The sequence below is a fragment of the Thamnophis sirtalis genome, unplaced genomic scaffold, assembly GCF_051295495.1.
Source record: "Thamnophis sirtalis isolate CommonGarterSnake01/CBP01778 unplaced genomic scaffold, rThaSir2_p1.2 scaffold_10, whole genome shotgun sequence".
NCBI lineage: Eukaryota > Metazoa > Chordata > Lepidosauria > Squamata > Natricidae > Thamnophis > Thamnophis sirtalis.
In genome coordinates, this window is record NW_028261390.1 from 45771533 (window position 1) to 45784481 (window position 12949).

Below are 12949 nucleotides of genomic sequence, written 5' to 3' on the forward strand. Positions count from 1 at the left end.
CAATCTTAATTCCAATTTTTGATTCATCTAGCCCTGCCTTTCTCATGATGTGCTCTGCATATAAGTTAAATAGGCAGGGCAACAGTATACAGCCTTGCCAGACTCCTTTCCCAAGTTTGAACCAATCAGTGTTTCAGTGTCCAGTTCTCACTGTTGCTTCTTGACCCGCATATGTACATTTTATGTACATACATTAAGGTGACCAGATTTTCAGATTGGTAAAGAGGGACACCTTTGAGCGGCGGGGGGGGGGTAATTAAAAATTTTATACGGAGCAACAAAATTTTTCATACAACACAAAAATAGTATTGTATTTTTTTTATTTCAACATAACTACAATTTACAAATATAAATTGTAACTGTTGCCAAATATCAAAATTTTGATCACGTGACCATGAGGATGCTGCAATGGTTCGTAGTGTGAAAATGGTTGCTAAGTGTGAAAAATGATCATCAGTCACTTTTTTCAATACCATTGTAACTTTGGTCACTATACCACCTTTCTTGCCACAGTTCTTAAGTGAATAACTGCAGCTGATAAGTTAGTAACATAAGTGAATCTGGTTTCCCCATTTGACTTTGTCAAAAGGTGATTATATGACCCCAGGACACTGAAACCATCATAAATACGAATCGGTTGCCAAACATCAAAATTTTGATTGCGTGACCATGAGGATGCTGCAATGGTTGCTAAGTGTGAAAATGGTCGCTAAGTGTGAAAAATTGTCATCAGTCACATTTTTCAATGACATTGTAACTTTGGTCACCTTTCTTGCCACAGTTCTTAAGTGAATAACTGCAGCTGGCATTTTGTATTTTGGATAGAATCTTTTTTTAAATAGCCTAAGACAATTTAAAAAAAGAATCCACACAGAATAAATTGAAGTAAAACATTTCAAACTATTCTTTCTATGCACAATATATTTCAAAGTATTGTGCATAGAATTTTTAAACATGGTTTCTCTTCAATTTATTTTGGATAGTCTAAGACAATTTAAAAAAAGAATCCACACAGAATTTTAAAAAATCCTATGCACAATAAATAAAATATTATTTTAAAATACATTTAAAAAATAAATGAAAAAAACCCAGCTCACTTACCAGCAGGCTTGCATTCCAAGTCAACCCAGAATGATGTAGATGTTAATATAAAGAACTGAGCAAATTGAAATGGTGAAATTAGTCAGGGAAATATTTTTCAAAGAAACTTTGCCACCATTTTTTGTACACGAGCAGACCTCCAACCTCCGTGCCCCTCCCCTTCAGAAAATCCAGGAAGTAACACTGGTGACCTCTCTAGCCAAGTGTTTCCTGCAGCTCTATGGTACTTGGTCATTTTTTCTTATAAAATGAGGTAAAAGGGGCGCCGGGGGTCCGTTTTGTTGCTTTAACGTTTTAATATCTTCAATGAAAGTATTGAGACAGAGAGAGGGATTAGACAGGGTGTCTTTTGTTTTGCCCCGGTTAGGATTTCTTAACCAAATCCAGTGGGCTTTCAACATGAAGCCAGAAAATCGGGACTTTTTAAAAACGGCCCGGGACACGGGACAAATTGTTATAAAGCGTGACTGTCCCGCTGAAATCGGGACGTCTGGTCACCTTAACATACATATACATTTTTCTGTCTATTTTTATGTTTGAGAGACACTTTTGGGGGGGAATTATTTTCTCTCTCAGAATAATTTAATATTTCAGAGAATGATTTTTTGTTACAACTTTATTAAGGAAAGTAAATTTGAAGTTTAAAAAAACAGAAAAATAAATCTGATCTTTGAATCTGTGTTGCCAAGACTGATAAATTGTGCAATTGGAGAAAGCAGCTTCTGAAGGATTGCAATAATGGAGCACACTCCCACAATGGCATGAGATCACCTTGATAAGGAGCCCTGGCACAGGCAGCCAGGAACAAATAGGAGCAATCTTAAATAGGCTCTTGGGCCTATCAACAGTTGTAGAACAATTACTGAAAGTGAGTGTTATGTGGCAGATCCTGGAGAGAACTCGACGGTTGAGCCAATTGTGGCAAGAATGGTGCTGGAATGGCTTGCTGTGGTATGAGGAGTTTCTGAATTCCAACAGTGATGCTAGGAATAAAGTTGAGGGGTGGAAGTGGTAGCAGGTGGCTCCCTCTGGAACAAGCTCCCCATGGAGATTCGAGGCCTTCCGCAAAGCCCTTAAAACCTGGCTGTTCCGACAGGCTTGGGGCTAATGAGCTTTTGTCCCCCCTCGAATGGTATGGTTGTTGTGTGTTTTTAAATTGTGGTATTGTTTTGTTCGTGTTTTTTTCCTTATTTGTAACCCCCCCCCCCCCCGACTTGGGTTGTGAGCTGTCCTGAGTCCCCTTCGGGGAAAAGGGCGGCATAGAAATATAATAAATTCAATTCAATTCAATTTACTAAAAAACCTGGGCCTCTATTTCAGCCCCAGGCCAGGCATTCCTGCCACTTCAGTGTGCTGCTTTACAAGGTGGCCAAAAAAGCATAGCTCTAAGGAAGTTGGTTGGTGGGCAGTCTCCCTGTGGTCATACATGTGGGTAGGTTGCTACAGTTGCTTTTCATCTGGTCATCACCGTCTAATCACTGAATAAATGCTCGTAAGTCAAGGATTCTTTCTTGTCTTTTTTCTTCTTTCTTTATTTTCCCTTTTTCCATTCTTTTTCTCTAAGTTTAGTTTGTATTAGTTTTTGTATTACTGCAACTCCCAGTAAACATTTTTGTAAAAATTATATTTTAAAAATCTTATTTCACAAAAGGGAGAAAAGAATTCGATAAGCTTAGAATCAAAATCAAAAGATATTTTGTTTAAGCATTCTGAAGGCTTATTCGTGGATTATTATTCTTGTATAATATCACATTATTCTGCTAGCAGAGAACAATTGGCATGCTTCAAAAAACATTGAGGTTTATAAATAGAGAAGTAAAATCTACAACTTTCCTTTTCACAACTGAAATGTCAAAATAAGCATTCTTTCTAACCCATGGCCTTTTAAAATATTGAGAAGCCAGAGAGCAGAATCTATGGTTGAATATTTCCCTTCATACAAAATATTGTATATATTTTCTTCATTATTTTTGCCTATTGAATGTGGGGGGAACTGGTTCATTGAAATAACTGTTGCTATTATATTTCAATTGATTAGCTTTCCTGTCATAACTTTTAAAAAAATAATCCATCCACAAATTGAAAATTCAGTGAATTATTCCTGGAAAGGGGGGGGGAATTGCCTATTACTCTTCAATTTTTCACAAATTATACCATTCATCACAATTTATGTAATTTGAATCGTCCAAATTATACAAGCTAGATCATTTTCATAAAATTTCAACCTTTCATTATTACGCAAACTATGCTGTTCTGCATATAAATTGCTCTATATGACCTAAAACCAATGCAAATTTAACTGCTATCATTGAATGAACTTGTTGTTACATTGGGCTTTCAGGATAGAAATGTCACTTACATTCGACATCTGTTAAATGTCAGTCTGTTAATTGTGCTACATTTTTCTGTGGATAGAGCAATTCCATGTTTTAAGCTGTGGCCTATTTTATTCTTTGTCCCATCTTTTAAAAAGCTTTGCAAGAGTCATAGAAATTGCAATGAATCTTTAATGGTGAGTTATAACACCATCTCACTTTTTTGTTGTTTTAAATTGTTTTAAGATGGGCAGCCATACTTTTAAAATAAAATAAAAGTAAATATGTATTATGCATATTATTATGTACTAGTAATTCAGATATGTACCATATGTTGCTGGATAATTCCCACATAATTTCCCTGCACAAATTCACATATTTTGTTGTTTAGAGCCCTATTCCTTGACATTAAGGGAACAGTAATTCTCAAAACAGTGTGACAGCATTTACGCAGAAGAGTGTTAAAGTTTTATTTGGGACAGAAGTATAACAGGCTCCAAGGAGACTTCACTTAAATGCCCCATAAAATACAAATGTCCCTATTACTTTAATGGAGCCTGACCATCACAACTTAGGATGGTCATAAAGTGACTCAGTCAAGTGACTGACCAGATTTTATTATCTTTTTTGCAGTGGTTGTTAAGTAAATCACTGCATTCATTAAGAAAACCAAAAGTTTCCTATGAGTGTAGTTTCGCTAAAAAAAAAAAAAACAGAAGTAAATGCCAACGTTTGGCAGAAACCATGATAAAATGCAGTCACATGACCATGGGGGAAATGACCATCAGAATTTCAAATCCCGGTTATAAAGACCCCCAAGGTACGTCTGTCAGAACATTAAACAGTTGCTAAGTGACTGGTCATAAGATGAAGACTATCTGTACAGTTTGCTCTCTTCTTAGTAAAATTATATCAGAGCCTAGAGCAAACATACCATTTAAAGAAATCTTTCTACCGTATACATCCAACATTCCGAGACAGGACTAGTTACACTTACACTATATGAATAATTTCATTACATATTTAATCACATGTACTAATGTCCTTTTTTCGGCTTCAAGTAAGGCACAAAATAGAACTCAAGCAATTGAAACTGAAAGCTAAAAAGATAACTCTTCCTTAAGAGAGAAAAATTCTTTTGAAAATCTCATATTAGTGTTTTCTGATACTAGGTGCGCTTGGCATAGTTTTCATTGTCAAGATCATCCTACTGTTCTCTGGACCTGAGCAAATAGGAAAGAAAAAACCAAGGAGAATGTGATATTTGACATATATCTAAGGAGAAATAGATCAAATACCCATTTAGAACAGTGTCATATACTATGTTTAAAATAAAAAACCTACACCCCCTTGAAATGTGACCTCTAGCTACAAAAAGGCTGATTACTTTTAGTCGAGCATGAAAAGGACACATTGAGTGTACTGAGAATTTGTTCATTCAAAATGACTCCAAGTTTATTTTACTGAAAACTATACTAGCTAGATATATAAGCTTCATGAAACTTGGCTCTAAAAATTCCTACTTTAAAAAGTCATAGTTGATATTAGTCAACCCATGTTGGGTCATTATTTCAGATGTATTTCCTTATCTAAAGAAATAAACAGAGTCAACATGGCTGGCCAAAAAAACAGTCAGAGTGGAAGTAACATCTGACTTTCTGCTGCTTTCCCATTGATTTTGCTTATTGGAAGCTGGCAAGGAGCATGGGAAATAATGATCATGTGATTGTAGATAACCACAAAACCATGGCATTGCGGCAGCAGCTACAACTTTGCCAATACAACAGGCCTGAAGATCCCTGAATTCAATCCCACAGGAAGAGTGGATCTCAGATTTTGGTTGCATTATTTAAGTTAGCCCATTTGAGATAGCCTGATTCAAGAATTGTTGCCCTGCAATGCCTTATTTTGTCCAATTGAAGATTATAAAAAAACAGGATAGTTTTAATAGTATATAGATTTTCTGACATTATGCCTTCCTTACTGTTACATAAATTCATGTAATTTGGAAAGAGTGGCATTCTTTTCATTTAATAAGAATGGCTTTTTTAAAAGCCTCCACTTTTTCTGGAACATGAATTCTGTAGAAAATATTTTTGAGCAAGATGCTTAACCAACAACTGAGGTTCAACCAAAGTTTGACTATCTATCCATATATTTTACAATTATAGACAAATATATTGTTTATTTCATAATTAACTTGATATCACACACACACACACACACACGCGCGCGCGCGCGCGTTTGCATTGCATTCAAAACCATTTTATTTGTTTAGAATTACATATCATACTTTGTCTATTTAAAAATAAACTGTAGGATCATCTTTTGAAAAGAGTGAATCAGCCATCGTTATAGGGTATATTTTCTATAGGCTTGGGGTTGGCATGCCAAGAGAATGTGAAAGCTGTGGATCCTATGAATTCATAGGTTCCTATTATAATCTATGCTTTTATATCTATGATGGCACTTAAGTTCATAACACAAGCATTCTACTGAACTTGTGAGGAGTAATCAAAACAAAATTGCCCCTCTGACACCAGAACATTCCCTTTTGAGACTAACAATTGCAGTCAGGTAAAGCTTGGGTGGGAACCTGCATACACATTTCTTTGTAGGCATAAGTTGTGTATGAATAGATGAGATAGATAAATCTCTGTATTTTTTCCTCCAATTTTGCCAGACCATTAAAAATGTGTTGTAAAACTTACCTTGATATCTGAAATGCATCCATTGACATGATCACTATTGAGGGCTCCTTGGTAATCTTTAACCCTGGTTGTTTTCTTGATGACATTACCTAGTTTGGCTAATGAAACATCTGCAAGAAAACAACCAAGCTCAGAAAGCACCAAAGACCCCACATTTCAATCATGTACTATTCTCCTTTATCGATAATCTCTATTCCTGACCATAAAACCCTGAATATTTCCTAAGGTTTTGAACCTTGTTTCATTTCAATCCACTGAAACGTGCTTAGATTGCTGACTTTCCAATACTTCCTTCAGTTCACTTCAGTCTCCATGGCTTTGTTGTTGCCTTTGAAGTTATTTTTATCTCAAAGACTTCCAGCTCTTACTCCTGTTACTTTATCTTTCACTCCAATGCATATACATCTAAAAAAAGCTTTCATATCCTCAGTTCAACTAATGCTATTCCATCTGCTGGGTGTGTAATTGGAGAAAATCAGAGCTGCACGAAAAGTTTTGTCTTTCTGAGCCTATACACTGTCTAAGAGGAGGAGGGATCTGTAGCTCATAAGCCACATACGTTTCCTTTGCTCCTTCTCTCCCTCCCCTTAGCTTTGTGTTGCTGAAATTGTGTAGTAAACATCATCATTCTTAGCGCTTACCAAAAGCTGATTTTAAAAATCTGGCTTTTCCAGAAAAGGGCAAATTGTGAACCCATTGATGTCTATATTTACTAGTTCTGATTAATCTAATTATTCTTTTTATTATGTGTTTTTTATTATCTGTCAACTGCCTAGGGTTGAAGAAGTAGATCAAATTGTATGTATAAACACATAAAATTACAACAATATTTTATTCTAAAATATAAAGTTTCCACCAGGCTTCCTGTATTTATTTATGACCCTAGTGCTTTTTAAAAAAACTTTATAAAATGCCAGCTTTTTGCGGGGATGGCAGTGTATCATAAGAAATGTTGACAGGGCAGCCACAACATTGCAAACAAAACTTTGTCCATTTTATATCTGCACTGATGGCCTAAAAAAATAGGCCAGAGCATTGATCATATTGTGGGTGCCTCTGATTCCAGCTTTACCTCCTTCAGTGATGTTATCTCACCAGCACCATATTTCCAGGACCTGCAACAAAATCAGGTTTGTTTTCTACCCTTATGTACAGATCAGAGGGAGCACAACAGCTTAGCCATTAAAGATGCTGAACATGTCAGTTGACAGACCAGCTTTGAAACCTTAGTGCCATGTGATGGGTTATCCCTCATTACTTATTGTAGCTTCTGCCAACTTAGCAGTTCGATAGCTTGCAAATGTGAGTAGATAAATAGACGATCGCTTCAGTGGGAAGGTAACAGCATTACCTCAGAATATAGTCATGCCGCCCCATGACTATACTGGTAGAAGTTTCTTTGGACAATGCTGGTTCCCTCAGATAAGAGATGAGTAATAGTAATAGCACTTTACTTTATACTGCTCCACAGTGTTTTACAGAACTCTTTGATCAGTTTACAACATCAGCATATTATCCACAACAATTTAGGCCCTCATTTTACTGACTTTGGAAAGATGAAAGGCTAAGTCAACTTTGAGCCACTCAGGATTGAACTCCTGGAGTGGGCAGAGTTACTGAATTTTAACCACTACACTATCATGGCTCCTAAAGACAGACATGATTGGAGAAGGAAACTTTTACTTTATTTTTATGTACAGATTTAAATAGAATTATAGGACAATTTTAAGAGAGAGCCTTAAAAGACAAATGGTCCATCATCACAATTTTGGTACTCACTCCCCAAGTGCCAAGTATAGGCAGCACTGAATCATCTGACATTTTGCATTGGAGATGATAGGAGGCAAAAATACACCATTTTGTCTTTACTACAAAAAAAAATCCTCCCTAAATGGTACAATTTCACTTTTGCTTTCAAGCAGCAAACAATATTTTCCATCAAAAATCTTCTGTCATTACTAATAGATAAGTAATACTATAAGTATCTTTAGTATCGCTATTTTGTTTCTCTGTTCCTTTTCTACTTGCTCTTCTGTCTATCAGAAGAGAGAGTTGATTGCAGGATTTCATCCTTATCTGTGAAGAGAGCAGTAACACTGGGACCAAAAGTGTCCATGTCATTCTGTTCTCTACTGTTAATGGAAAATTGGTGGTTAGTTTTTGAAAAGGGAGATTTTGTTGCTATCAACATCCACACCAGGAACGTGCAGGCGGGGGAGCCAGAGGAGGCAAAGCCTTACTACTGTCATTATGAAAAGAAAAAAAAATGTAAAAGGAAAAAGGCTGAGCTAGTTGTTGCCAGAGTCACAGTGAATGACTCTGCTTAGTTATTAACTGTTTAAAAAGTGCCCTCTACAGGAAGAAGCAGAAGAACCACGTGCCTCATCTAGTCTGACTTTATGATCACTCGAGCAGAGCTAAGCAAGGGTTAAAAGCCGAAAAATTCCTGAAGTAGATGAGGCACATGGTTCTCTTGCCTCCTCCTGTAAAGGGCGTTTTTTTTAGAGTCTTTTTTAAACAGTTAATCAGAGTCATCCATGGCGACTCTGACAGCAACTAGCCCAAACTGACCTCAGCTCTTGCCTTTTTCATTTTACATTTTTACATTTTCATGATGGCAGGCAAGAGCAGAGTTGAAATCCTCTGTGAAACAGCTGGAAAAGAAAAGGTACGTGTACGTGTGGGTTGGAGGGAGGGGGAGGAATTCAAACTTAATCCTCCTGGTGCAACTTTGTGTGTGTGTGTGTGTTTGTTTGAGATGAGTAAAGAGAGGGAAGGGGGTAGGAGAGGCAGGAAGGGCAGCCCGCCAGTTCAGGTGGGTGAAAGAGACTTTCTTTCACCCGCCTCTGTGTCCGCGGCAGCCCGCCAGCTCAGGCGGGCGAAAGTCACTTTCTTTTGCCTGCCTCTGTTTCTGCGGCAGCCCGCCAGCAGAGGCAGGTCTTTCACCTGTCTCTGCTGGCGGGCTGCCGCTTTCTTTCTCCCGCCTGCCAAAGCTCAGGCGGGCAAAAGAAAGAAAATGCTTTAGACAGTAGGGTATCGGGGAAGAGGAGAGAATGCTCAGGCATTCTCTCCTCTCCCCCAACACCCCACTGTCTAAAGCACTTTCTTTCGCCCGCCTGTCAGAGCTCAGGAGGGTGAAAGAAAGAAAGCACTTTAGACAGTGGGATGTCAGGGGAGAGGCCTGCCTCACCAGCCATAAACCTCACCGCATGTCACTGATGCACACAAAAGTAATCAAATAAATGTTGAAATAAATTAAATTAAAAAACAAAATCCGATTAAAATAAATACTAAAATGCCACTTGGAAATAAAAAATTAAAGCTTCTTTTTATTTTCAAACCATCAGAATATTTTATGAGCTGATGTAAATGATGCATGAGGGTCAACCTGAATATGGCATTATTCGAACTTGTGAGTTGAGTTGAGTTTCTACTAAAATATTTTGCTTCCAAAGCAATTCCTTCTGGCTTACTGAATGTTTAAATAGCAGCATGTTAGGTGATTAAGATGAATAAATATCATATACACTATGGTTTCACATAAATACATTAAATAAAGTACATATATAAGATAAAATGTGTCTTTACAATCACAGAAGAAAAATATATAACAGCTTCTCACCTATGCAAAGGAATAACTATGGAAGAAAGAAGAATAATTGGTAAGATTGATCAGATTTAGAGATGCAATAGGGAAATTATATCTTTGAATTTTTGGTAATTTTAATCTGTTTTTATATGTACAGTTCTTGATATTTATATATTTCATCATATTGTAAGCTGCTCAAAGTTGCCTTGAACTGCAATATGAGCGGAAAATAAATTTAACAATAATAATATGGCTTACTGAGTATTGGGGAGACAAACTGGCCTACTAGAAAAAACAAATGAAGAACAGAAAAAAAAGACATAGGAAGACAAAGCATTACATGGCCAGTGCATTAAAACAAAATAGCAGACAAAGCAGATAACAATAAGACATGGCAATAGTTATGAAGAGAAAAGTTGAAGAAAGAGAGAGCAGGTCTAATTCTGGCTTCACAAGACCAAAACTTCAAGAACAAATGTATACAACACCCCAATTGAGAAGATAGCAACACACAGCAATTGCCACCTCTACAAAAAAAGCTGAAGATGCAGTGCCCCCCACCCCATCCTGGTTAGCTGCTGCAAGAAGATCGCACAGACTGACTGCAAATAATGGCATGACAAAATAGCAAGAATGGTACATTGAAGATCTTCGAGAAATACCATTTGCCTGCAAGCAAAAATTGGTGGGACCATAAATTAGAAGAAGCTAAAATGCTTTGGGGCTTTACAATTCAGACAGATGGGCACTTGCTATATAACAACCCAGACTTAACAATTGTCAATAAAAAAGATAAAAAAGTCTGGATAGTCAATGTGGCAGTATCTAGTGAAAGCTGAATAGAAGAAAAGAAAATAGAGAAGATAACAAAATACAAAGATCTGCAAATAGAATGACTGTGGCAAACCAAAGCAGAGATAGTACCAACCATAATAATGCTTAATTAATATTTAATTTATCTCTCTATGTAATTCTGGAGAATTTTTTTCCCTTCCCTTCTGTTCCTTTAGCTTGCTACCTGAACAAAAGAAAAAGATTATGTCTCATCTAGCCCATACACAATATTTAATAGTTCTTCAATGAACAATGGAATAGTATAACCTGCATTCAGAAAAAAGAGGCCAATTACAGAACTGCACAGCACAACTTTCCGCCCTACTACCTACTGCCATTTCCCATTTTCACCACACTTTGCTTAATGGAACAAAGCCCAGATGTTTTGTGGCTTGATTTTCACTAGCTGTTCTCAAGGAAACAAAATTCATATTTTCAAATCTTGTTTTTTTCCAATCTAGGTCTTCCCCTCTGCATCCCAAGTTCCCTGAGTCACCCAAAATGCTTTAGTAGAACAACATGGTTGGTCACACCAATCTCTCAGGGAGATCTTGTAGGATCAGAGGGGAAAAGTAGAAAGCTATTAATCAGAGTGAACAGAAGTCACGGGACAAGTTGAACTTTTCAGATCATTTTGCTAGGCGGAAAACAGTGAATAGCCTTTAAAAACCAACAAATATATAAATGAGATTGCCACTTCTCAATTTGTCATCTTCTATAAGGAATCAGCTAACTCTCTCAGAAACTCATGTAATAGCTAAAAGTAGCAGCTTGAAAAGTCTGGTTCTTTAATGTGCATTAGTTGGTTAGATCAGAAAGGACCACAACACAGATGGACCAGAAGTAAAAATGCATGAAAATTAACTATGTAAAACCAGTCTTACCAAATGAAACAAATGCTATGCCATCAATCAGGGGAATGAAAAAACTTGGCATATCCATAAACCTTAAAGAGGAAATAGAGAACAACCTGTTCAAATAAAATTATTTTGGGGGGAAATATCAAGAACAAAAATAGGGCAGTTGTTGTGCAAAAATTATAAGGTGTAAATTAAACTTCTATATAAATCCTATTTCCAAACAAACTTTTCTATATAACTTTTAGAAGTTATAAAAATACAGGAAAAATTAATATATCTTACAATAACAAAAATATTCAAACAGGAAGAAAAATTATACACATCACCATTTTAAATTTGTTTTTCTATACTTCTTGAGCTATTCATTGAGTCATTACCGTATTTTTCAGAGTATAAAACGCACCTTTTAGAGGCTGAAAATCTGAATGTGTCTTATACACTGAATACAGCATTTTCTGCCTCCTAAAACTCAGCCCCCTTCACCAAAATGGCCATGCATAGCCTTTAGGAACTTGCAGAGTGCTTCTGGGGGCTGTGGAGGACAGAAATGAGTGAAAAACAGGCCGTTTTTTGCTCAATTTTGCCCTCCAACCACCAGGAGCACTCTATAAGCCTCCTAAACTAAACACTATGCACACCCCTTTTTTGACACAAAAGGCCTCATTTTCGAAAAAAAAAAAAAAAACCAGGCCGTTTTTGGGAGGTCTGCAGAGTGCAAAAACTTTTTTTTTTTTAAATTTGCTTCTTCAAAACTTTGGTGCATCTTATACTCTGGTGCATTTTATGTTCCAAAAAATATGGTAATACTACTTTCACTGGAATTTAATTGGAAAAAAATGTTGTCTATAGAAAATTGGCAAGTATCCACATTTCACCCTGTTCACCATGAAGATGAAGATACATAAGCTGAAGGAAGGCCACCAATAGAAACAGGGAGTGACTGTGGTGGGCTGATTAAAAAGGTGAATAGAGACAGGTACAATATATATATCCCTAACTTCTGAAACAAAGTATACTTTTTTCACTCTGACAATAGATAATGGCAAATACTCTAAGCCAGCATAAATATTATAACTATCTCTTTGCCTGTTTAATCTTTCTATGCAATTGTTACCAAAGGTGTAATATTATAATGCATTTGAAAACTTATTATCTTTGCATCACATTACTCTTAGAACCAATCATTTTCACCAGAGGTGGTATTCAGCAGGTTCTGATCAGTTCTGGAGAACCAGTAGCAGAAATTTTGAGTAGTCCGAAGAACCGGTAAATACCACCTCTGACTGGCCCCATCCCCATCTATTCTCTGCCTCCTGAATCCCAGCTGATTGGGAGGGAATGGAGATTTTACAGCATGTCCATTTTACAGTATCTTCCCCTGGAGTGGGGTGGGAATAGCGATTTTACAGTATCCTTCCCCTGCCATGCCCACCAAGCCATGCCCACCAAGCCATGCCATGCCCACCAAACCAGTAATAAAAACCAATAATAAAAAAATTGAATCCCACCACTAATTTTTCACCACCTAGTAGATGTACA